The sequence below is a fragment of the Anabrus simplex genome, chromosome 4 (assembly GCF_040414725.1).
Source record: "Anabrus simplex isolate iqAnaSimp1 chromosome 4, ASM4041472v1, whole genome shotgun sequence".
NCBI classification, from domain to species: domain Eukaryota; kingdom Metazoa; phylum Arthropoda; class Insecta; order Orthoptera; family Tettigoniidae; genus Anabrus; species Anabrus simplex.
Genome location: NC_090268.1, coordinates 237499625 through 237525076, shown reverse-complemented (window position 1 = coordinate 237525076; position 25452 = coordinate 237499625). Strand labels below are relative to the sequence as shown.

Sequence of the window (25452 nt, the reverse complement as noted above, 5' to 3'; positions counted from 1 at the left end):
ATCATTAATACCGTCGTAATCCATTGACAATTTTCCTCTGCAAAGCGACAATTACAGCAAGCTATTAGGGTTGTGGAACAGTGGGCCTTAGAATATGGCTTTCGGTTATCACCTCCAAAGACCTCTATTTGTTCATTTTTGCAGGAAACGCACTCTTCACCCCATCCTGAACTTTTTAAGGGATATCGCCCTTCCTGGATTTGACACCTTTTTCTTGGGCTCCTTTTCGATAGTAAATTTTCGTGGGCGCTACATGTGCTTCAGTTAAAAGCTAAATGCTCTAAGAAGCATGTAATGTTCCTCCGTGGATACTACGACGACCTGAAATTTTCCTGGATGTGCACTCCGGACCAAAGAGAACATTGACCCCTCCATTTACCAGAGGGTCATTGTCGGTCGGTCTCCAGATTCAGTGGATGTTTACAACGATAGCTTGATGGCAGATACGAAAGTAGGCTGTGCGTTCGTTACCGATAGTTACAGGTTCCTTTTCCTCTACCCGAATCCTGTAGTGTGTACACAGCCGAGCTCTGGGTTCTCGATGATGCTCTGCAGTACGCTCTGTCCAATGAACGCCGGCACTTTCTGCTGTGTAGCGACTCTTTGAGCTCGTTACAGTCTGTTGAGGCATGTTTCCAGCGGAGCCTTCTGGTGAAGCGTATCCAGGACCTGCTGGCCGCGTGTTGAAATGCTAGCACCAGAATCACGTTCTTGTGGCTCCCTAGCCACATGAGTTTAGCAGGAAACGAATTATCTGATCGGGCTGCCAAGAAGGCGGCCACATTGCCCCCAATGCTTTACAAGGTTCCAGCCAATAATATTCGTTCTGAGTGGAGACGTTTGGTTATGTCCCATTGGGAGATGGAGTAGAAGGCCACTTTTCTCCCAAATAAGAGTAACTACGAAGGTATGGAAGACTTCTCGGGGGGAAGCTGTGGTATTATGTCATCTTCGGATCGCCCACAGTATAGCAACGCCCTCCTACTTACTGAAGGGAGAAGCCATTCGGGGTGCAGTTGCGACGGTCATCTTAGCGTGGTACACATCCTTGCGGAGTGCGTGGACTTGGCCAATGTGCAGCGTAGTACTTCCGAGTATCATCTCCCTTATCTTACGAGGTAATGAGCAGTCAACAGACCTCGCCATCCATTTTATGAGTGATAGTAACTTTTTGTTTATCATGTATAAAAGTGTATTGTCTACTCGTTTTGTTAACTACGTTTTATTGCATTGACTCTGTTTTAGGTCGTCTTTGTGTATTTTAAGTGTTATTTTAACTAATTTGAGTTATATACCTAGGTATATGATTGCAGTTCAAAGCGTTGCCTTATTCTACCTTAATCTATATTTTCTATCATATTATCAGAAAAATGAGGCATAGCGATCTAGATCCACTGATTATTTCAAATATATCATCATTCGTTTTAAGTGTTAGACAGTGGATACTTTTCAGGATTTAATTATCATATCATTTCGTTCCACCTCGTACCATTAGGGACCGATTACCTAGATATTAGGCCCCTTTAAACAACAAGCCTCATCACCATCATCAGCATCAGGAACAACAAAGATGTCAGAGTACATGGAACTGGTATTGCAATTACAACGTGTGTGGTAACTTCATTCTGCAAACACCGTTCCAATAGTTGTTTGTAAGAACTGGTATTCTGCACACTTCATTTACCACTTACCTGCTACATTGTGAGGAAAGTGCTAGGTATGAGAGGTCGCCTCTTCATCAGACGTCTTCTTAGCACGACGATCCAGGATTAGCGAAAGTGGATAGTGAAAAAGTGCATCAAAGCCTAGCCCAATATATTGTACCTGTGCAATCCTCTGTAAATGTTAATGTGTGATGGGTGACTTCATGCTACAGCCGAGTGAAACCAAAAACTGTCGTTTACTGTCGTCCATCCACGAAGAAATGGAATACAAATTATTAGTAACACAACTAAACTCCTTTAATGATTTACTTTATTAACACAAAATGTCCCTTGTGTATTGCTTGAACTGTATTAAGTAACAGGGACTAAAGAAGTGCAGTTTAATTTCAATGCCAATTTATTGGTATTTCCAGAGACAATTCCGAAGGCTTCTGTAAACGATCAGGAATGTTGCGAATCTCCTCCTCTGTCATGCCAGCGAAGCAGAGAGGATGCTTGAAGGAGCAGGGATCATCTTCCACACTCTTGGGAGGCTTGTAGACGTAATCGTTCATAGGACCAGGTCTAGCGGCGACCAGGAAGAAGACCGCGATACTAAGAAGCAGAAACTCCAACCTCTGTAACAATAATGGACTATTATGAGTACACACTAAACGACCAGTTTCACTCAAGTTATGTACCTTATCCTTATATAAGTTGAATTGTTTTACTATGTAGTAGCCTACAAACACCGGACAGCTGATTCTGAAGGTAATACACCTAAAAGGAAAACGTTAAAGCTGTCCTAGGTGCCACAGTTAATGTTATCCTTTATGTGCTGGTAAATCTACGGTCATGAAGCTGGCGTATTCCACAAATTAACAGGAATCGAACACACCAACTTGGACTCTACTGTCTGAACAACTCAGCCCGGGGATATGCAGGTATTTATCCGCTGGCGTTCACCTCCAACGATCGCAGACCGATACCTATGTAGTTGACTTAATATAAGGACAATAAAATGCAATAAGCTCTTGATGACAGTCCACGGCTTGGCGACCCCGACGAATGGCACGCTCTTGTCGCCTTGTCATATCCATTCTTCAGTTCCATCATTCTACTCGAGGTACATGTCCATATCATCGGCATCCAGCAGGTTGCAGAGGTGTAGGCAAACATTGAAATAGTGTAGTGCTTAGCGAGGAGGAAACCTATTTGTAAGCCACGTTTTTAGTAAATCGTTTCTGAAGGTCGGATGATGATACTTGTTGTTTAAAGGGACTAGTCACTTCTGGGGGGTTCGCTGGCACTCGATACCGGTGGCCCCCTGACGAGGCCTGAACCGGTGAGTGACGTCACAGCGCGGCGTGGGCTCACAGCGCCTTGCAGGCTGATAGCTAAGAGCGCGCCCTTAACCTTACATGATGTTACACCGCCTAAATCTAGGCTTATTGACAACAAACCCGTCGAGGGTCCTCCTCGCTGGATTCTTAAACATGGCGATTCGCACATCACAAGCAGTCTTTAACGACGTGAACAGGCGGACCGTAGACGGCGAAATAACGTACAAAACGAAAGTTATTCTTGCTGCTGCGGCTGAGTCCATTCCGTCATCCTTAGGGACTCCTTGCCGGAAACTCGTTCCTTGGTGGAACGAAGAAATTGTAGCAGCTATCAAAGAACGCCGTCGCGCTCACAAGCGCTATCGTAGACAGCCTACTGTGGCTAACTTGGTAACATTTAAAAAACTCCGCGCTAAGGCGCGAGTTCTTATTCGCCAAAATAAGAAAGCTTCGTGGAAGAGATGTCTGTCGTCTATGACGTCACATACTCCATCACCACAAGTGTGGACGAAGCTTCGACGAATTTCGGATATTCAAGGATCATCTGCTGTACCGGGAATTTCCATTTTAGGCAGTGTAGCCACTGACCCTCTCGCGATTGCTAATCATCTCGCTAGTCATTTCGCGGATGTATCTGGCTCCGGGAATTACCATCCTGATTTCCTCGCTCTGAAGCGGGAGGCAGAACGTCATCACCTTAGTTTTGCCCCCCAAGCTTCAGAGGACTACAACGAGCCCTTTACGGAGTGGGAACTCCGCAGTGCCGTAGCACTTTGCAAGGACACGTCTCCTGGACCCGACAACATCCATAACCAGACGTTGAAACACCTTAGTGATGATCTGGATAGAGGGTGATTTTCCGTCTCAGTGGCGAGAGAGCATAGTCATTCCTGTCCTCAAGCCTGACAAAGATCCTAATGCATGCAGGAAGTTACAGACCGATTTGTCTTACAACCTGCCTGTGTAAGCTATTTGAGAGGATGGTAAATAGCCGAATTGTGTGGTGTCTGGAGAAACAAGGACTCTTCTCCGAGTACCAATGTGGTTTTCGAGCCGCTCGCTCGACTACTGATCACTTGGTACGCCTGGAGAGTTCTATCCAGGATGCGTTTCTCCGCAAACAGCACTTGGTAGCTGTTTTCTTTGACTTGGAGAAGGCCTACGACAGCACCTGGCGATATGGCATCCTCTCAGTCCTGCATCAATGGAGATTCCGAGGTAACCTGCCGGCAATATTGCGAATTTTTTGTCCCTCCGTCTATTCCGTGTCCGAGTAGGCAGGACATATTCGCAATACCACGTACAAGAAAATGGAGTCCCACAGAGAACTGTCCTTAGTGTCACTCTGTTCGCGATTGCCATAAACGGTATTGTCGCAGCTGCTGGCCCAGCAGTAATACCGTCGCTATATGTGGACTATTTTACTTTGCACTATAGCTCTTGTTGTATGGATGTCGCAGAGCCACAGTTACAGCAAGCTGTTAGGAGTGTGGAGCAGTGGAGTTTAGAACATGGCTTTCGGTTTTCTACCGCAGAGACCTCTGTTGTTCACTTTGTCGTCAACGTACTCTTGACCTGCATCCTGAGCTTTATTTACACAATGTCGTTCTTCCAGTTGTTGACACTTACCGCTTACTTGGGCTCCTTTTTGACAGTAAATTATCGTGGGAGCCACACGTGCGGCAGTTAAAAGTGCAATGCACTAACAGGCTTAATATCCTGAAGTTTCTTAGCAGCACTTCTTGGGGGGCTGACCGCACGGTGCTGCTACGATTCTATAGGGCACATATTTTATCTCGACTAGACTACGGCAGTGCAGCATATGGCTCAGCAAGACCAAGCGTTCTTGTGAAGCTAAACAGCATCCACCACAGCGAGGTTCGGTGGGCGACGGGAGCTTTTCATACAAGCCCCATAGCTAGCCTGCTCTCTGAGTCTGGTGTGCCGCCTTTACACCTGAGGCGCCAGCAAATGCTTGTTTCGTATTCTGCAAATTTGCGACAGATGCCACTTCATCCCAGCTATCCTTGCGTATTCAACAATGGCAACCGTTTTCTGTACGCTGCTTGTCCTCGAACAACACGGCCGGTTGGAATACGCTTGGAGAGCAGTTACAGGTTGTTTAACGTACCTTCGGTTCCTTGCCTTGTCAGACTGCCAAGTGGGGTACCTCCGTGTGTAGTACGGCGACCTGAAATAATCCTCGACCTGCATACTGGCCCGAAGGAAAACACGGACCCTTCGATTTGTCGGAGGCTCTTCTTGTCCGTTGGTGGCCGCTATCCAGGTTCAGTCGTCGTTGACACGGATGGTTCAAGGACAGATACGAAGGTGGGCAGTGCGTTCGTTGTCGACAATGATAGGTTTCTTTTCGCTCTCCCGGAAACCTGTAGTGTGTACACAGCAGACCTCTATGCTATCTGTAGAGATTTGCGGTACCCACTGTACAATAGACTCCGACACTTCCTTGTGTGTACTGACTCCTTGAGTTCACTCCAGTCTATTGATACCTCTTTCCCTCGGCACCCCCCTGGTGCAGCGGATCCAGGACCTGCTGCCCGGATGTTCGGATGCCGGCACCAGAATTACGTTTCTGTGGCTCCCAAACCACATGGGATCGAGGGAAACGAGTTAGCAGATCAGGCTGCCAAGGAGGCCGTTACACTTCCCCCGTTGCCTTTCAAGGTTCCAGCAAGTGATATCGCTCTCAGCTGAGACATCTGGTCATATCTCATTGGGAGATGGAGTGGCAGGCCATTCCACCTCCCAATAAGCTGAGAGCGATAAAAGGAACAACGAAGGGATGGAGGACTTCCCTTCGGGCTTCGCGGAGTGTAGCCGTGGTATTATGTCGTCTTCGGATCGGCCACGGTATCATAACTCACTCGCATCTTTTGAAAGGAGAACCCCCTCGGGTGTGTACCTGCGGCGACCATCTTACCGTGGTACACATCCTTACGGAGTGTATGGACCTGGTCGATCTTCGCCGTATCTTAACTTTCCGGGTACCATCTCCCTTATCTTGCGAGGTGACGAGCAGTCAGCAGACCTCGTCATCCGCTTTATGAGGGATAGTGGTCTGTTTTATCGTGTCTAGTGATGTCCTTTTTCCTCGTTTATTTGTTTCAAGTGCGCTTTTATCCCATTGACTTTATTTTAGTTTTGTTGCGTATTTTAATGTGTTATTTTAACGTCTAATGTAAATGAAGTGTATATATCTATATATATAAAGTAGCTTGTCCTGACTGACTGACTGATTCATCATCGCCGAGCCAAAACTACTGGACATAAAGAAATGAAATTTTGGAGATATATTCATATTAAGATGTAGGTGCTCGCTAAGAGAGGATTTTTGGATATTCCGTCGCTAAGGGGGTGAAAAGGGGGGTGAAATTTTAAAATGAGTGTGTCTATATCTCAAAACTTTAAAAGTTTACAGATGTGAAAATTGGTATTTAGAATCTTCTTTAAAAATAAGGAAACACGTATTTTTTTGTTTTGAGACAATCCCAATAGGAGGGGCACAAAAGGGTGAAAAAGGGGTTGAATGCCTTTAATCGGGATACCGGTACTTATATCTCAGAAACTGAATATATTACAGACATGAAAATTGGTACTTTTGATCTCTTTTAAAAATAAAGAAACACGTATTTTTTTGTTTGGGGGAAATCCAATTAATGAGAGGGTGAAAAGGGGGTGAATTTTTAAAATGGGTGCATCTATATCTCAAAACTCTTATTTACAGATGTAAAAATTGGTACTTAGAATCTTCATTAAAAACAAAGAAACACGTATTTTTTTTCGGAAAATCCCAATAGGAGGGGTGAAAAGGGGTGAAAATGTGGTTGAATGACTTTCATGAGGATACTTATATCTCAGAAACTGAAGATATTACAGACCTGAAAATTGGTGTTTAGGATCTCCTTTAAAAATAAAGAAATACATATTTTTTGTTTTTGGAAAATCCAATTAATGGGGGGTGTGAAAATGGGGTGAATTTTTAAAATGAGTCTATCTATATCTCAAAACTTTTAAAGTTTAAAGATGTAAAAATTGGCATTTAGAATCTACTTTAAAAATAAAGAAACACGTATTTTTTTGTTTTCGGAAAATCCCAATTCGAAGGGTGGAAAAGGGTGAAAAAGCGGTTGAATGCCTTTAATGAGGCTACTTATATTTCAGAACCTGAAGATATTACAGACCTGAAAATTGGTATTTGGGATTTACTTTAAAAATAAAGAAACACGTATTTTTTGATTTTGGAAAATCCAAATAATGGAGGGTGAAAAGGGGGGTGAATTTTTAAAATGAGTGTGTCTACATCTTAAAACTTTAAAAGTTTACAGATGTAAAAAAATGGTATTTAGAATCTTCTTTAAAAATACAAGAACACGTATATTTTGCTTTCTTTAAATCCCAATAGGAGGGGTGTAAATGGGTGAATAATGGGATGAATGCCTTTAATGAGGATACATATATCTCAGAAACTGAAAATATTACGGAACTGAAAATTTGTATATGGGATCTCCTTTAAAAATAAGGAAACACGTATTTTTTTGTTTTTGGAAAATCCAATTAATGGGGGTTAAACAGGAGTGACAAACTGGGGTGAATTTTTTGAAAGACTATATCTACAGAATATCTGAGAAACGTAAAATGTTATAGACGTAAAAAGTGGGTATTTGGAATCTCCTGTAAATGTAAAGAAAGATAGGTGATTTGTTTTCGGAAACTCCACGTAAGGGGAAATAAAAAGGGGTGAAATTTTAAAAAGCGAATTTCTACAGTATATCTCAAAAACTTAACATGTTACAGAAGTGAAAAATGGTATTTTTATCTCTATTAAAAATAAAGAAACGTGTATTTTCAGCTTTCGGAAATACCACTTGGGTGGAAGGGGGGGGGGGGTAAAAGTGACTGAAAATGGTGTTGAATTCTTTTAATTAGGCTACTGATATCTCAAAAATGAAGATATTGCAGACGTGAAATCTGCTCTGGAATCTGCTTTAAAAGTAAAGAAACACGTATTCTCGGAAAATCCAATGAAGGGGTGGGGGTGGGGTGAAAGAATTGAAAAATTAATTGAATTAATTGTATGAGAATACATACATCTAATAGAAACTAAAGTTGTTACGGACGTGAAAATTGGTATTTGAATCTCCTTAAACAAAGAAAAACGCGTTTGGGGGGCGGGAGTGAAAAGGAGTTGAATTCCTTTCATGAAGACACATAAATCAAAAACTGAAGAAGTTAGAGTCGTGATAATTACTATTTAGAAGATCCTTTACTATTAAGGAAACAAGTATATTTTGCCGGAAAATTCACTTACGGGGTGGGGGGGAGGGGAGTGTGAAAGGAAGTGAAAATAAAGTGAATTATTTTTATGGGGATACTTATATCTCAAAACTGAATGTAACAGATGTGAACATTGGTGTTTGGAATATCTTTTAAACATAAAGAAACACGTCTTCTATTTTTTTTTGGGGGGGGGGGTGTAAATAAACTTAACGGCGGTGGGGTGTAAAAGGAGGTGAGATCAATTGATTTTACTGTTCATAATGTACTTAAGGAGCCTCCGTTGCTCAGGCGGCAGCGCGCCGGCCTCTCGCAGCTGGGTTCCGTGGTTCAAATCCCGGTCACTCCATGTGACATTCGTGCTGGACAAAACGGAGGCGGGACAGGTTTTTCTCCGGATACTTCGATTTTCTCTCTCATCATTCATTCCAGCAACACTGTCCAATATTTCATTTCATTTGTCATTCAACGATCATTGCCCCAGAGGTGTGCTTCGGCAGCCGGCACAATTCCTATTGTCGCTGTTAGATGGGGCTTTATTCATTCCATTCCTGACCCTGTCGAATGACTGGAAACAGGCTATATAGTTTCGATGTACTTATTCTGATCATAAACCGATCATTTTTAATCTTTCCTGGGCTGGTTTTCAACAGCCATCTTTTCCTTCGGAGAACGTTCTTAGATTACAGTAGATCCTCCTGGCATGTAAATAAAAATTTAAACACATTTGAAATAAACGATAGGAATGAGATGGACCGTCAAATTGTTCACCTCTATAATAAGGTCAACAATGCACGGAAGTATGTCATTGGTATCGCCAGAAATCCCGCACACTTGCCTACGCGCGACGATGGTGCTGGTCACATTGTAACAAAGACACTGGCAGCAGATGTAATTTGCCGCCAAGTAGCGATCTTGCAGCTTGCTGTGGGGTTCAGAACATCTTTTAATAATAATAATAATAATAATAATAATAATAATAATAATAATAATAATAATAATAATAATAATAATAATGTTCTGGACCGTTGTCAAATGTGCGGACCCCCCTGGAAAATGGTCCTAGACGGGTAATGACTAAGAATGCAGTCCGGCCGCGGGTTCAGTACCGCCAAGGCACCTAAGACGACACCACGCCGGATCTCCTGAAGGATTTGATCCATATTAAAAACGCTTATAGGAAAAGATGGCAAAGATTTAGGGACCCAACTGACGGGGTGGAATATCTGGACCTAGCCCGGGAAGTACGAAATCGATTGCTGGAAAGAAAGATTGAAAAATGTGAGGAAACATACCGTAATCTATTAGAAAACGAGTCAGATCGCGAATTTTGGCGGATTCTCGCAGAAAACTAGTCAGATCGCGAATTTCGGCGGATTATATATCTAAAACAATTAGCATTCAATTATAAATTTCAGTATAATACCGTAGCGAAGCACGGGTATCTTGCTAGTATATATATATATATATTTATATGCACCACCAGGCAATGCCTTATTACTTTTCTCCGTGTATTTTCTCTTATTTCATTAGAAAATAAGGCATTGCGAATTAGATCCACTGCTGTTTTAATCTCATACTCATTTCTTTATCACCATCTTTTTTAACTCTTGTCAGTGGATACATTTTTAAAATTTTTAAATAGCATGTATCATGTCGTCCATCACGTTCCATTAGGAACCGATGACCTTCGATGTTAGGCCCTTTAAACAACAAGCATCATCATCATCATCATCATCATCATCATCATCATCATCATCATCATCATCATCATCATCATCATCATCATATTAGGAGAGTTGAGCAGTGGACTTTAGAACATGGTTTTCGGTTTTCAACAGCAAAGACCTCTGTTGTCCACTTTTGCCGGCAGCGCACTCTTCACTCGCATATTGAGCTTTCGTTAGGAAATTTTGCTCTTCCCATAGTTAATACCGATTCGTTGGGCTCCTTATCGATAGAAAATTATCGTGGGAGCCACATGTGCGGCAGTTAAAAGCGCAATGCAACAAGAAGCTATATATCTTGAAGTTTCTTAGCGGCATTAATGGGGAGGGGGGTGACCGCAGCGTACTGCTACGGTTTTATAGGACACATATTTTATCCATGTTAGTCTACGGCAGTGCAGAATATGGCTCAGCAAGGTAAAGTGTCCTTGCGCAACTGAATAGCATCCAGCACAGCGCCACGAACCTACTACGATGGCGTAGCAGGGGGAGAGGTGATACTCCCACGTGGCGCGTCCCAGGTGGCGGATAGGGGGGTCCTAACCGGCTTGCCGGCGGACTTGAGGGAAATAAAATACCTCTCGCGGACCAAACACACTACCCCCTGCGGGTGGCGGACACACATGCAGAATACACCCGCGGTATCCCCTGCCTGTCGTAAGAGGCGACCAAAAGGGGCGACCTTGGCGCGGACATGGATTGCGGTTGGTATAATGTGATGGACCTCCTGTGGATGGGAGAGGCTGAATACATCCATAGGTAATCCCTGCCTGTCGTAGAAGGCGACTTAAAGGGTCATGTGGCCATGGTCCCCTCTTTATTTTTTATTATTTATCTGAGGGTCAGATGTAGACCATTCAAAATTTGATGTGCGTGCTGCCCGGCGATGGAGCTCCTATGTGTGCGACTACGCTCGAAAGCCCGTGCCAGCAACCACCCAGGACGCGGCGGGTGGGAGTATCATGTACCCGGGCAGTGGTATCCGCCTGACAACGCAGGTCCCCGCACAGCCGAATGCCAGAAGGACATATTATTATTAATTATTTTTATTTATTTTTTCTATTGTTAGTGCTCTGTACACGCTATGGGGTACATGCTATTGCGGGTGACCGGAGGAAGGGAGTCCTAGTGCTCATTGCCTCAGTCATCCCGTATTAGGCATCGTCCAACATCGGACCCCGGGCAATACCTGCTACGACCAGGTGGGTATTGCCTTGGCTGCTTGGTTCGGCTACAGAGACCCCTGATCGGAGTGGGTGGCATTCGGGGAGGATGCTATCGGGCATGGCTTCCAAACGAAGTCGGCTCTCACAAGGTGGTCGCCCACCTAAGTCTTTAACTTTTGCTTCCCTGAGAGGTTCAACTCCCTGGGAACATGCGCAGCGTGAAGGAATGGGATCCAGCTTCCCTAGGTTTCTGGTCGCTACCAGAACCGATGGGCAGGATTTTAAGCTGGTGAAGTCGATCCTGTTTAGTAGACACATCGAAGGCGTCTATGGCGAACTGGAGGAACTTAAGAAAATGCGCAACGGTAGTTTGCTTCTAAAGACTCGTACAGCACTGCAAGCTGATCAGTTGCTTAAGTGCGAGCACTTTGGCGAAATCCCCGTCAAAGTGGAGGAGCATAAGTCCTTGAACCTGGTTCGCGGAGTCATCTTTCACCGCGACCTTATTTTGAACACTGACGACGAGTTGATGGAAGACATGAAGAACCGTGGCGTGACACACGTCCGGCGCATTACGCGCAAGGTCAACGGTGAAGACGTTGCCACTGGTGCCTTCATTGTCTCTTTCAAGTTGTCAGTGTTACCAGAGAAAGTCAAGGTAACAACTTATCGTTGCGATGTGAGGCCGTACATCCCGCCTCCTATGCGATGCTATCAATGCCAGCGATTCGGACATATGGTATCTCGCCGTTCGAATCAGGCTGTATGTGGTACATGTGGACGAGTAGCTCACGGCGCGGAGGAGTGCACAACTCCATACAAGTGCACTAACTGCTCCGGTTTTCATTCTCCTCGGGATCGGAATTGTCCGACATACCTGAGTGAGAAGAAGATCCAGGAGATCAAGACCCTGGATGGTCTTTCCTACCAGGAAGCGCGCCGTAAGTTTCATTCTATGAATACACCTGCCCGTACACTCGACTATAGCTTGATAGCTCAGAGTCTTCCAGGTTCGTCATTTACGACCAAGACACCTGTCCAGACCGCTGCGCCCAAGGCGACTGTTGCTGCTCCCAGCAACGTCGCAAATAGTCAAAGCTCGAAGGGGGGGACCACCCCACCTTCGACCAACCAGAAGTCTGTGCCGGCTGGGAACTGCCAGCCGGCACAGCAAGGGGGGAAGACTAAGTCTCCCCCCCCTAGGAGGTCGACGAAAGTCGTGCCCCAGCCGGCGGAGGCGGCTTCGTTGACCAGGGCTGGGAAACCATCTCCCAGCCCGTCTAAACTTGAAAAGAAAAAGGGGAAGAAGAGCGCCCGTCCTGAGCGCTCTCGGACTTCCCCTGCGAAGGAGAAATCATGCCCTCCATCTGGGGGATATGAGTCTGCGCCGGGAGGCACTCCTGCTCCCAAACCTGCGCGCTCTCCTCGTAGGGGACCCCCTCGCGCCCGAAATTTGTCGAAGTTCTGGGCGGCACCCCTGCCATCTTTTGATGACGGGATGGATGTCGCGTTGTCCTCTACATCTACGGATGTAGAACTAGATAGTGTTTAGGCTAACGAGCATTTTGTTGCTCATAACCTAACACTCCTTTTATAGTCCACACTATGGCACTGTTACAGTGGAATTGTAACGGTTATGACAGGCATCTTGCTGAGTTACGTCAGCTTATTAGTGAGTACGCAGCGAGTATAGTCTGTATTCAGGAGACCAATTTCCGACCTGGTCATCACACGGTCTTGAGGAATTTCAAACTATACTCGACAGAACGATACTATGCTCACCGGGCTTCCGGAGGCGTTGGCATTTTTGTACGTTCTGATAGCTACAGCGAAGAGGTTCCTTTAAGTACCCCTCTTGAGGCTGTAGCTGTTCGCGTCTCGCTGCCTATCATAGCCACAGTGTGTAATGTTTATCTTCCACCAGGCGAGCATCTGAACATCACTGATGTCGCTGATCTTATAGATCAGCTTCCACCACCCTTCCTCTTATTGGGCGATTTTAACGCCCATCACCCCATATGGGGCTCTGAGACGTCTTGCCCCCGAGGAAGAGAGCTGGAAACACTCCTATCAGATCTGGATTTATGTATTTTGAACACAGGGGAACCAACTCACTTTAGTGTACGTTACGGCACATATTCTCGCATAGACGTTAGTCTATGCAGCCGAACGTTGGTTCCACTGTTTCGGTGGAATGCACACGATGATCTCTGTGACAGTGACCATTTTCCCATCGTTCTTACTTTGTTGAATCATAAACCCGTCGAGGCTCCCCCTCGATGGATTCTTCAACATGCTGATTGGCCAAAGTACACATCACTAGCTGTCTTTAGCGAAGATGTCAGGCGGACCGTCGGCGAGGAAATAACTTACATCACCCAAGTTATTCTTGCTGCTGCTGAGGAGTCCATTCCGTTTTTCTCGGGGACTCCTCGCCGAAAACTCGTTCCTTGGTGGAACGATGAAATAGCAGCAGCCATCAAAGAACGCCGTCGCGCTCATAAGCGTTACCGTAGACAGCCTACTGTGGCCAACTTGGTAATATTTAAGAAATTCCGCGCTAAGGCGCGAGTTCTTATTCGACAAAGTAAGAAGGCTTCATGGGAGAGATATGTGTCGTCCATGACGTCACATACTCCATCATCTCAAGTGTGGACGAAACTTCGACGAATTTCGGGTATTCAAGGATCATCTGCTGTACCGGGAATTTCCATTGCAGGCAGTGTCGCCACTGATCCCCTCGCGATTGCTAACCATCTCGCTAGTCATTTCGCGGATGTCTCTGGCTCCGGGAATTACCATCCTGATTTCCTCCCTCTGAAGCGGGAGGCCGAACGTCATCACCTGAGTTTTGCCACCCAAGCTTCAGAGGACTACAACGTGCCCTTTACGGAGTGGGAATTCCGCAGCGCCTTAGCGCTTTGCAAGGACACGTCTCCTGGACCGGACAACATCCATAACCAGATGTTGAAACACCTTAGTGATGATAGTTTACTATATCTCCTTCGTGTGTTCAACCGAATCTGGACAGAGGGTGATTTTCCGTCTCAGTGGCGAGAGGGCATAGTCATCCCTGTCCTCAAGCCTGACAAAGATCCTAAGTATGCAGGAAGTTACAGACCGATTTGTCTTACAAATTGCCTGTGTAAGCTCTTTGAGAGGATGGTAAATCGCAGACTCGTGTGGTGTCTGGAGAAACAAGGACTCTTGTCCGAGTACCAATGTGGATTTCGAGCCGCTCGATCCACCACAGACCACTTGGTACGCCTGGAGAGCTCTATCCAGGATGCGTTTCTCCGCAAACAGCACTTGGTAGCTGTCTTCTTTGACTTGGAGAAGGCCTACGACACCACCTGAAGATATGGCATCCTTTCAGTCCTGCATCAATGGAGATTCCGAGGTAACTTGCCGGTATTTATTGCGAATTTTTTGTCCCTCCGTCTATTCCGTGTCCGAGTAGGGAGGACATATTCGCAATACCACGTTCAAGAAAATGGAGTACCACAGGGATCGGTTCTTAGTGTCACTCTGTTCGCGATTGCCATAAACGGTATTGTCGCGGCTGCTGGTCCAGCCGTCATACCGTCCCTATATGTGGATGATTTTGCTCTGCACTATAGCTCGTGCAGTATGGCAGTCGCAGAGCGACAGTTACAGCAAGCTATTAGGAGGGTGGAAAAGTGGACCTTAGAACATGGCTTTCGGTTTTCTGCCGCAAAGACCTCCGTTGTCCACTTTTGTCGTCAACGTACACTTCACTCTCATCCTGAGCTTTATCTAGGTAATGTCGTTCTTCCAGTTGTTGACACCTACCGATTTCTTGGGCTCCTTTTTGACAGTAAATTATCGTGGGAGCCACACGTGCGGCAGTTAAAAGTGCAATGCACTAGGAAGCTTAATATCCTTAAGTTTCTTAGCAGCACTTCTTGGGGGGCTGACCGCGCGGTGCTCCTGCGATTCTATCGGGCACACATTTTATCCCGGTTAGACTACGGCAGTGCAGCATATGGCTCCGCAAGACCAAGCGTTCTTGCGAAGCTGAACAGTATCCACCACAGCGGGGTTAGGTTGGCGACGGGAGCTTTTCGTACAAGCCCCATCGCTAGCCTGCTCGCTGAGTCTGGTGTGCCGCCTTTACACCTGAGGCGCCAGCAACTTCTACTTACCTATGCTGCAAATTTGCGACAGATGCCACTTCATCCCAGCTATCCTTGCGTGTTCAACAATGGCAACCGTTTGCTGTACGCTGCTCGTCCTCGAGCGACGCGGCCGGTTGGGATACGCTTCGATAACATTTCCGAATTGTTTGACGTACCTTCGGTTCCTTGCCTTGTCAGACAACCAAGTGGGGTACCTCCGTGGGTCGTACGACGACCTGAAGTAATCCTGGATCTGCACACTGGTCCAAAGGAAAACACGGACCCTTCGATTTATCGGAGGCTCTTCCTGTCCGTTGTTGGCCGCTATCCAGGTTCAGTCGTCGTTTACACGGATGGTTCAAGGTCAGATACGAAGGTGGGCTGTGCGTTCGTTGTTAACAATGATAGGTTCCTTTTTGCTCTTCCGGCAACCTGTAGTGTGTACACAGCAGAGCTCTATGCTATCTATGAGGCTCTGCGGTACGCACTGTACAATGAGCGCCGACACTTTCTTCTGTGTACCGACTCCTTGAGTTCGCTCCAGTCTATAGATACCTGTTTCCCTCGGCACCCTCTGGTGCAGCAAATCCAGGACCTGCTGGCCGGGTGTTGGGATGCTGGCACCAGAATCACATTTCTGTGGCTCCCAAGCCACATGGGCATAGAGGGAAACGAGTTAGTAGATCAGGCTGCCAAGGAGGCAGTTACACTGCCCACGTTGCCTTTCCAGGTTCCAGTAAGTGATATTCGCTCCCAGCTGAGACATCTTGTTATGTCCCATTGGGAGATGGAGTGGCAGGCCATTCCACTTCCCAATAAGCTGAGAGCGATAAAAGGAACAACGAAGGTATGGAGGACTTCCCTTCGGGCTTCGCGGAGGGAAGCCGTGGTATTATGTCGTCTTCGGATCGGCCACGGTATCTTGACTCACTCGCATCTTTTGAAAGGAGAACCCCCTCCGGTGTGTACCTGCGGCGACCACCTTACCGTGGTACACATCCTTACGGAGTGTGTGGACCTGGTCGATCTGCGCCGTAGTCTTAACCTTCCGAGTACTATCTCCCTTATCTTGCGTGATGACGAGCAGTCAGCAGACCTCGTCATCCGCTTTATGAGGGATAGTGGACTGTTTTCTCGTGTGTAATGCTGTCCTTTGTCCTAGTGTGTTTTGTGTCACTTTCGCTTTTATCCTATTGACTTAATTTTAGTTTGTTTTGCTTATTTTAATGTGTTATTTTAACGTCTCTCGTAAATTATGTACTACCAGGCAATGCCTTATTCTTTTGTTTTCCTGTAATTTCTCTTGTTTTATTAGAAAATAAGGCATTGCGTATTAGATCCACTGATTGTTTTAATCTCACCCTCATTTTTCTCCATCATTTTTAAACTCTAGTCAGTGGATATGTTTTTAAAATTTTAACATCATCTCTCATGTCGTTTATCACATTCCATTAGGGGCCGATGACCTTCGATGTTAGGCCCCTTTAAACAACAAGCATCATCATCATCATCATCATCATCATTTTTGGCGATACCCTCAAGCTCCCAAGGGTCAGACCTCTGCCAGTTTTCCTGTCATAATAATAATAATAATAATAATAATAATAATAATAATAATAATAATAATAATAATAATAATAATAATGGTACCGGGCGGTACACCTCTACGAGGCAAGTTCAAATCTTGCGCCAATTGAAACTTCTCTACTGGAGAAACCCGGAACTTTAACTACTGAACTAACTCTTCGGTTTATCAGAAGATGTCACTGAGTGTTTTTGATTTACGTTTGTTTTTCAGTGATCAGGAAGTGTGGACATTCTCTAACAGATGTCTCTACCAAAAACTATGGTAATACACTCTGGTGCAATGGAATGAACTCTCTTGAAGAAATATTGTATTCATAAGTTTTGTCCTTACTAAATTTTGTTCTGCGGTTTGTGGGTTGGCAACATAAATCCTTTCCTTCCGCCTGTTTTGAATTTAGCCAATCCGTAATTTCTGTAATTAATTGTCCTCCAATCATTGCTTTCTTCTTCGAATTTCCATGTGTAATTATTAGTGAACCAATAAAATTGAGGGGGTGTGTCTACTCATTCCTGAAAGGTCTCGGATTTTACACGAGGGAATAAAAACTGCTGATTTTCTTGTCTCCGCGCCAATTCAGTAACATCTAGCGTAGTGTGTGAATATGTAGCAGGGGGCGGGAAGCACCTCTTTCTTCGGACAGCAGTTCCTCAACAAGGTAATGGCCTTTTAACATCTTTATTTCTTGCTAGCTCAGCAGTTTAACTCTCGGGGAGGGTTCGAAACCTTTCATATGTAAACCATTAAACATGTAAACCCCTTTTTTCTGGTAAACTTCAGTTTTCTTGAACTCTAATTCGGGGATAGAGAGTGCTTTACCCTCTCGAGCTCCCCTTCATTTGAAATTGAGGTGACTACGTTTTCATGACCGTTTCTTCTCTTCCTTAATGTATTAAAGTTTTCTCATACGAGTCATCTCCCTAGCTTGGGATTAGCCCCTGTGTATCGGCCTAGCGCAACTTAGGTTTTAAAATGTAGATTTAGGAGTGCAAATTCACGCCTCCATCCTTTTGTTTTGGGCCATTTAAATTAACCTGGTTTTTGCACACTAAGGCCCAGTAGATTGGGTACGAGATACCCCTGTTTCTTTATTATGCCTTGATGGCAGTTTGCGTAAAAGTTTGTTATTGCCTTTGTAGGCTTGAAAGATCGAGAGCGGGTCAGCTCTTTATGGAGTTGTGGTAAAAGTGCCTTAGAGAGGCTTGAAATGTAAGGTTGGGAGCTAATGCACCATGTTATTAAGGGTTTTCTGCCCTTTGGTGTTTTGTGTTTGTGAGCTGAGAGCTCAAGGTTGATGAATTTGGGCCCGTAGCCCAGAATTTGTAAAGACCACTTAACTGGTGCTTTCTTGTAAAGCGGCATTGTACCTGATTTTCTTTGTTATTTCCCCCTAGTGGAAACTGTTTACATTTTTCTCTTGGTTGTGTACCTGATTTAACTTGTTATTTGTTGTACGCTCAAAATTCTATGTCACCATTGTTAAGTTTTGAAAATATAACCTTGTTGAAATTTTAATTCATCTTTCGAACTTGTAGTTAGACCCATTCCAGCCCGCAACTTCTTTCACCTCTGACTACCACGGATATCTCCGTAACAATAATAATAATACAGACCTTCTGAAGGACACCTAGCAGAGCCAGGAATCGAACTCATTCTAACCAGACTGTTAGCCATTTTGACCCCAAGATCGGTGGGACCAGTGAACTGAATTAGAAGGTAATAAGAGGATACACACTTACCATAGCGCTGCCTTTGTTAAATGTTTGACCAACACTGACGGAGATCCATTGCGCGAGACCTCAATATATAGCACCTGGGAAGCTTTACTACCAGGAAACCAGCCCTGCCGAGCTTGTTCTGGTGACGAGTCACGCATGACTTATTGCCAACTGGCAATGTGCGATACAGGAAAGGTCGAGATTATTATTACAACACTAATTCTCAGATTTCTTGTAATATATTACTGGAACTTATTCTTTTTTTTTTTTAGGTTAGTGTCACATCAAGGTACAATTTTCCTGTCTTGTTTCCCCATACTGTCAGACCCGTGGTATAGGAGTAGTGTGACAACCCGACATTTCTGGTCACCATAGCACCATAAAATCATGGTTATTTGCGGTCGCTGATATGCGGTTACGCCCGGCTTGTGTCGTCCGTGGTGCGAGAGGTATCTGCCTCAGGAGATGTGCGGTCATCGATCTAGTCGACCAATATAATTTATGTACTCGAGTTTGGAGGTTGTTCAAGAAATAACCAATGGGCTTACAGAAAATCCAATCACACCATCACTATCCTCGTTAGGTTTGGTATGTGTAATTTATATTTTACTTTTATTGCAGGTGGAACGCAAAACTTGCCCGTTTTTAAACGTGTTTCAACCATGCGTCAAGTTTAAGGCATTGTTTCTAAAAGCCCGTCATGTGTTTGGAAAGATAATATTTTGACAATTATAAAGGAAGTATAAAACTTCCCAATGTGTGTTGTGTTAAATGATGGATTTGATCAGATGACGGGTATTTCTTCGTCAGGGCAAGTTACTGAACTTTCCTCCAGAGACATAGCTTCATGTGAAAAAGCAGCCACTCAACTATGCTGCCGGAAATACTTCTCGTAGGGCTGACTGATATCATAGCTGCTTCGAAGTCAATAGTGATTTTGTTAGGATTCCACTGATTAGTCAATTCCAAGACAAAGTAAAAGAAATGAAAATAAGTTTCTTTATTTTTATCAGGCAGAAACGCAAAGACGCCTGAATAAACATTGTTTTCGTCACTCAGGCCTGCCAAGTCTGCGTGAATGGTGTATATCTGGAGGAATTGTTTGCCGCAACTCTTGGATGTACTATTCATAATAATAAAAAACAGATACGCACAATGTCTAAGATTTTCTCTACCTTTCTTCGGCACTAAGAATGATCATTCCTTCTACCTTGTCAGCTAAAAGAAACGTGCTGCAATTATTCATCCTTAACGTCTGAACACTTGTGTGTGGCTCTGCGTGAAGTTCGCTTGTGTGACTGGAAAAATTTGTTTTAGTAAACATTTTTAATATATAGATGATAATAATATTAATATTATTAATGATAATAATAATTGTACCGGGAGGTACACCTCTACGCCGCACATTTAAATCTTGCGCCAAAAAAACCTTATCTACAGGAGAAACACTGAACTTGGAACTAGACGTATTTAAACATTTACTCAGAAGATGTCACTACTGTAATTTTGTTATTGTGAAGTTTCCAGTACTGTGCGAATTACATCTTGTTTTTGTTTTCCGTTCATCAAGAAGTTTGGACATTCTCTCATAGATGTCACTGCTAGAAAACTATAATCATGCACCCTGGTGCGAAGTGAAAGAACATTTTTGAAGAAGTTTTGTATTCTTAATTTTTTTTACTATTTGATGTTCATTTATTTTCTGGTTGGCAATATTTTTCTGCCGCCAGTTTTGAATTCAGCCAAATCTCATTTTTGTAATTAATTTCGAACCAATCCTGGATTTCTTCTTCGACTTTGATTGTAAATTTTGAATTGTCCAATGAAAGTGAGAGGGTGTGGCTTGATTATACATGAAACGCCTCGAACTTTCCCCGAGGGTTTATAAACTGCGGATTTTCAAGTCTCTTGGCCATTGGATCAACATCTAACTAAGTGTGTGTCTCAAGCAGGAGGCAGGAGGCGCCTCTTTCATCAGGCAGCAGTTCTTCAGAAAGGTAATGGCCGTTTAACATCTTTGTTTCTTGCTAGCTCCGCAGTTTAACTCGAGGGATAGGTCCGAAAGTTTAACGATGTAACCTACTTTTCTGTAGATGTACCTTCTGCCGGCTTATGTAATAATTTCATAAACTCTCTAACTGTAATTCGGGGATAGAGAGTGATTCACCCTCTCGAGCTCCCCTTCATATTGGTTTGAGGTGACTACGCTTTGTAACTGATTTTCTTCCTTTCCGTAATGTCTTAAATTTCTTTATTATTCCAGTCAAATCTGTAGTTTGGGAATAGCCCCTATTTCATCGTCCTAGTGCCCTTTGGGTTTTAAGTGTACATATCAAGGAGCGAAAGCATTTGCCTCCTTTCATTTTGTGTTTGGGCCATTTATTTAACTTTTACACGAAGGCCCTATAGGTTGGGTATGATATACCCCTGTTGCAATTTGTAAGTTGGGCCATGGAAGGCCAAAAGGTGTAAGATATTTTTGGTGTCGCCTTGTATAGGCGTGGAAAACTGAGAGCACGTCAGCTCTTTTCTAGTGCTGTAAAAGGGCCTCTGGGAGGCTTGATATTGTGAGTACGGAGCTAGTGCTCCATTGTATTGAGGGATTTCTGCCCTTGTCTAAATTTGTGCCTTTGTAAATTTTGAGCTGAGTGCTCACGAATTTTGAAGCGAGGGCCTGGAAGCCCGGATTACTAAACAGCCACTAAATTTTGGATGTTCTTGCTTTGTATAAACTTTGTCATGGTACCTGGTATGTCATTGTTATCTCACTAAGTGAAAAGTTGTTAAAGTTTTGTTGTTGATAGTTGAAATTTGATTTTGTAGTTAGACCCATTCATCCCGGCACCTTCTTTCACCTCTGCGTTCCACGAGTAACCCCGTAACAATAATAATGTTACTTGTTTAGGTCCCATTAACTACTTTTACGGTGTTCAGAGATGCTGGGATGCCGGAAGTCTGTCATGTACAACACAAGTATTTATCGACCACGCTAGAACCATCTAAGTATCTTGTATTTGAGCACTGATACATCGATCACGCCATTAGTATTTGAGAGCATTGCTTTCTCCCTTCGTACCTCGTGTGGGTAGAAGAAGCAGACGAAGAATACAAACACCCTATACCCTACCTCTTGAAGGCGACTAAAAGGGGTGATCTATGCGCGGAAACGGATTTTGGCTTTGGAACCACGTATTGGACACCCTGTGGATGGGACGGGCTGAATACATCCACAGGTAATCCCTGCCTGTCGTAGAAGGCGACTAAAAGGGTCACGTGGCCATCGTTCCACGGTATACATTTTTTTTTTTTTTTTTAGATGTTTGGTTGTAGGCCAATTCAAAATTGCAACTGCAACTACCCTCTACACCGGTATACGAAAATTTTCTCATTGACCTTCAGAGAAAAAGGGAAGAAATATGGCTGGATTTCTACTCTACAGACGCTATGTTAAATAGCGAATGGAAAAAGCCCGGTTATCAGCTTAGACATGTAATGACGCGTTTTTCTGTTCATGGATTTCACCACCGGTTATGTAGCAAAACCAACTACCATGAACCAAGAGATTCACAGTGCTTCTGCAAATTGTGTGGCAAGGGCTGTGGAAGGTACCACGCAATGTCTTGCAGGAAAAGATTGGTGTCACTGACTAAATTCTGCCTCGATGAAAATGGGAACTAAAATTATTTTCCTTGCACATTGTGCGAATCTTTACTATTAAATAAAATAAAATTTTGATGTGCATGCTGCTTGGGGATGGGCCTCTTACGAGTGTGACTTCGATCGAAAGCCGGACGGTAACCCCACGAATCCAGTCGAGTGGGAGCGCCATGTACTCAGTAGTAGTACCCGCGTGACAACGTAAGTCCCCGTACAGAAGAATGCAGAAAGACATATTATTAATACATACATTATCAGTATAGACTGTTATGCCTTTCAGCGTTCAGTCTGAAAGCCTCTGTGAATTTACTAAGTGTCGCCACAATCCTCTATTTGCAACTAGTGCAGTCGCCTCATTTAGTTCTGTACCTCTTATCTTTAAATCGTTACAAACTGAGTCTAACCATCGTCGTCTTGGTCTCCCTCTACTCCTCTTACCCTCCACAGCAAAGTCCATTATTCTCCTAGGTAACTATCCTCCTCCATTCGCCTCACATAACACCACCGTGCTTGTTTAGGCGTACAGCTTCATCCATCGAGTTCATTCCTAAACAATTATTTGTATTTGATGCTAACAAAATATATGCTTCAAATGTATAATTTAAATAGCGAGATTTGCTGCCATACTTTCGATGATAATATAAAACTCAGAAATTACAACTGAAAGAAACTCTAGGCATTAAATTTGAAATCCTCTTGACCGGACATTTGTACAAGAAATTTATCCCTCACTATTTCACATAACAGTACCTTGAACACTTTGATTGTTATTACGACGTATTCCTTTGAGTTGGTGTAGATAGTTATCTCAAACCTGATTTGGTGAAGTATCCTTTTAGTTTCACAAACGTGATACAGCATGGCTTGAAAATATAATTACACTTCCACAATCAACTTTATAAGTAAGGTAAGGTAAGGGTGTGTTCTGCCCGAAGGCAGGTCCGAACCTCCGCAGAGGTGTACCTGAACCGGAGTTTACGTACGGTAGGGTGGCCAACTCCTTTCCGCTCCTCCATTCCCTTACTCCCACCAACAGCGCGTGGCAACCCATCCACTTCTCAACCACGCCCAATGTTGCTTAACTTCTGAGATCTCACGGGATCCGGTGTTTCAACACGGCTACGGCCGTTCACACTTTACAAGTAATTCACTGATAACTGATGGTCTGCATAACGACGACTCAATATTCGATGATGATGATGATGATGATGATGCTTGTTGTTTAAAGGGGCCTAACATCGAGGTCATCGGCCCCTAATGGTACGAAATGAAACGACAAAGTAAAAGTTCAAAATCATCCACCGACCAAAATAAAAAATGTCATGAAGAATGAATGAATGAACATGTATTTAAAACAATCAGTGGATCCGACTCAAAAAACTATCATAGTTAATAGTATTACTGACCAAGGGACCACTTCCAAAGCACACTCCTGAATCGAGTATGCTTGGTGTCTAAATGTGTCCAAAATACAGGTCAAAGGCCCCTCAGAATGATACTTATCGCTAGGAATGTAGAACTATGGTATCTGTCCTGTTGCGGTACTAATCAAAAGTAGAAGACACTTGCGGTATTCCACGTATTATTATACTACTCAGAAGTTATGAAATTCAACATATAATACAGACCTATGTTTTTCTCACTTGACTCAATATCCGGCTCTCACCGAACTCACACAAGAAATCGACCGAACAGATACACGAAACACACTCCGAACATGTAATCCATTTGGTCTCTGACGACTATGTATCCATGTCAGTGCTCTACCTCCAGCTGACTGACTGATCGACTGTGGCCTCACTCTCCATATGACAGTTCACCGACCAAGAATCCTTCCAACTTACTACAACACTTCATGGTTCGAGGCTGTCCATCCAACTCACTAGTTGCTATACGATACTGCTCTTTATATAGACACTAGTTGTCACGTGGTATAAAACCCACGTCATCTTTAAAACTGTCCATGACATCACTCACACCAACCTCCAGAGTGTTACAGATTGTGTTGAAATAGCCTGAGGCAAACTAGGAACTCCCTAAATTATCTCATACTTCTAAATGCATACAATGACAGAGCGATGACTCGACAATTACTTTAACAGTATTGCAACATATGTTGCAATGTCCTTTTTTTATTGCTGGTGGTTTTACGTCGCACCGTCACAGGTAGGTCATATGGCGACGATGGGATAGTGAAGGCCTAGGAGTTTAAAGGAAGCGGCTGTGGCCTTAATTAAGGTATAGCCCCAGCATTTGCCTGATGTGAAAATTGGAAAACCCGAAAAACCATCTTCAGGGCTGCCGACAGTAGGATTCGAACCCACTATCTCCCGGATGCAAGCTCACAGCCGCGCGCCTCTAACCGCACGACCAACTCGCCCGGTTTGCAATGTCTTAAAAGTTTCACAAAATATATCCATATCTGATATTAGGCAGCAAATCTCACTCGACAATCCTTTAATGCCAACACACACACATATATACACGATAAATTAAATACAACGAAGCAAGCGATAATTAACTAATACAAAGGAAATCCGATTATGGAATTGAATCTAATAATAATAATAATAATAATAATAATAATTACAATAATGATAGTCAGCCTCTGTGTTATAGTGGTTAGTGTGATTAGATTCCACCCCCGGGCGCCCGGGATCGATTCGCGGTTCTTCCACGAAATTTGAAAAGTGGTACGAGGGTTGAAACGGGATCCACTCAGCCTCGGGAGGTCAAATGACTGGGGGAGGGTTCGATTCCCACCTCAGCCATCCTGGAAGTGTTTTTCGGTGGTTTCCCACTTCTCCTCCAGGCAAATGCCGGGATGGTACCTAACTTAAGGCCATGGCCGCTTCATTCCCTCTTCCTTGTCTATCCCTACAAATCTTCCCATTCCCCCACAAGGCCCCTGTTCAGCATAGCAGGTGAGACCGCCTGGGTGAGGGACTGGCCATCCTCCCCAGTTGTATCCCCCGATCCAATGCCTCACGCTCCAGGGCACTGCCCTTGAGGCGGTAGAGATGGGATACCTCGGTGAATCCGAGAAAAAATCCAACCCTGGAGGGTAAACAGATTAAGAAAGGAAGAAGGAAAGATAAAATAACAATAATACAAATATAATAATGCAGACGAATTTTTGTTACGGGATTTGAACTGTTACAGAGCCAAAAGCCTGGATT

At 44.1% G+C, this 25452-nt stretch overlaps 1 long non-coding RNA gene across 1 annotated transcript; it reads right to left on the bottom strand.

The window, feature by feature from the left end:
• Nucleotides 1-1956: 1956 nt before the first annotated feature.
• Nucleotides 1957-18759, bottom strand: LOC137500411 (uncharacterized). The gene is made up of 2 exons (XR_011018042.1): nucleotides 18638-18759; nucleotides 1957-2281 (listed from the first exon to the last, which is right to left on the bottom strand). It is a non-coding gene; the product is annotated as an uncharacterized lncRNA (long non-coding RNA).
• Nucleotides 18760-25452: the final 6693 nt, after the last annotated feature.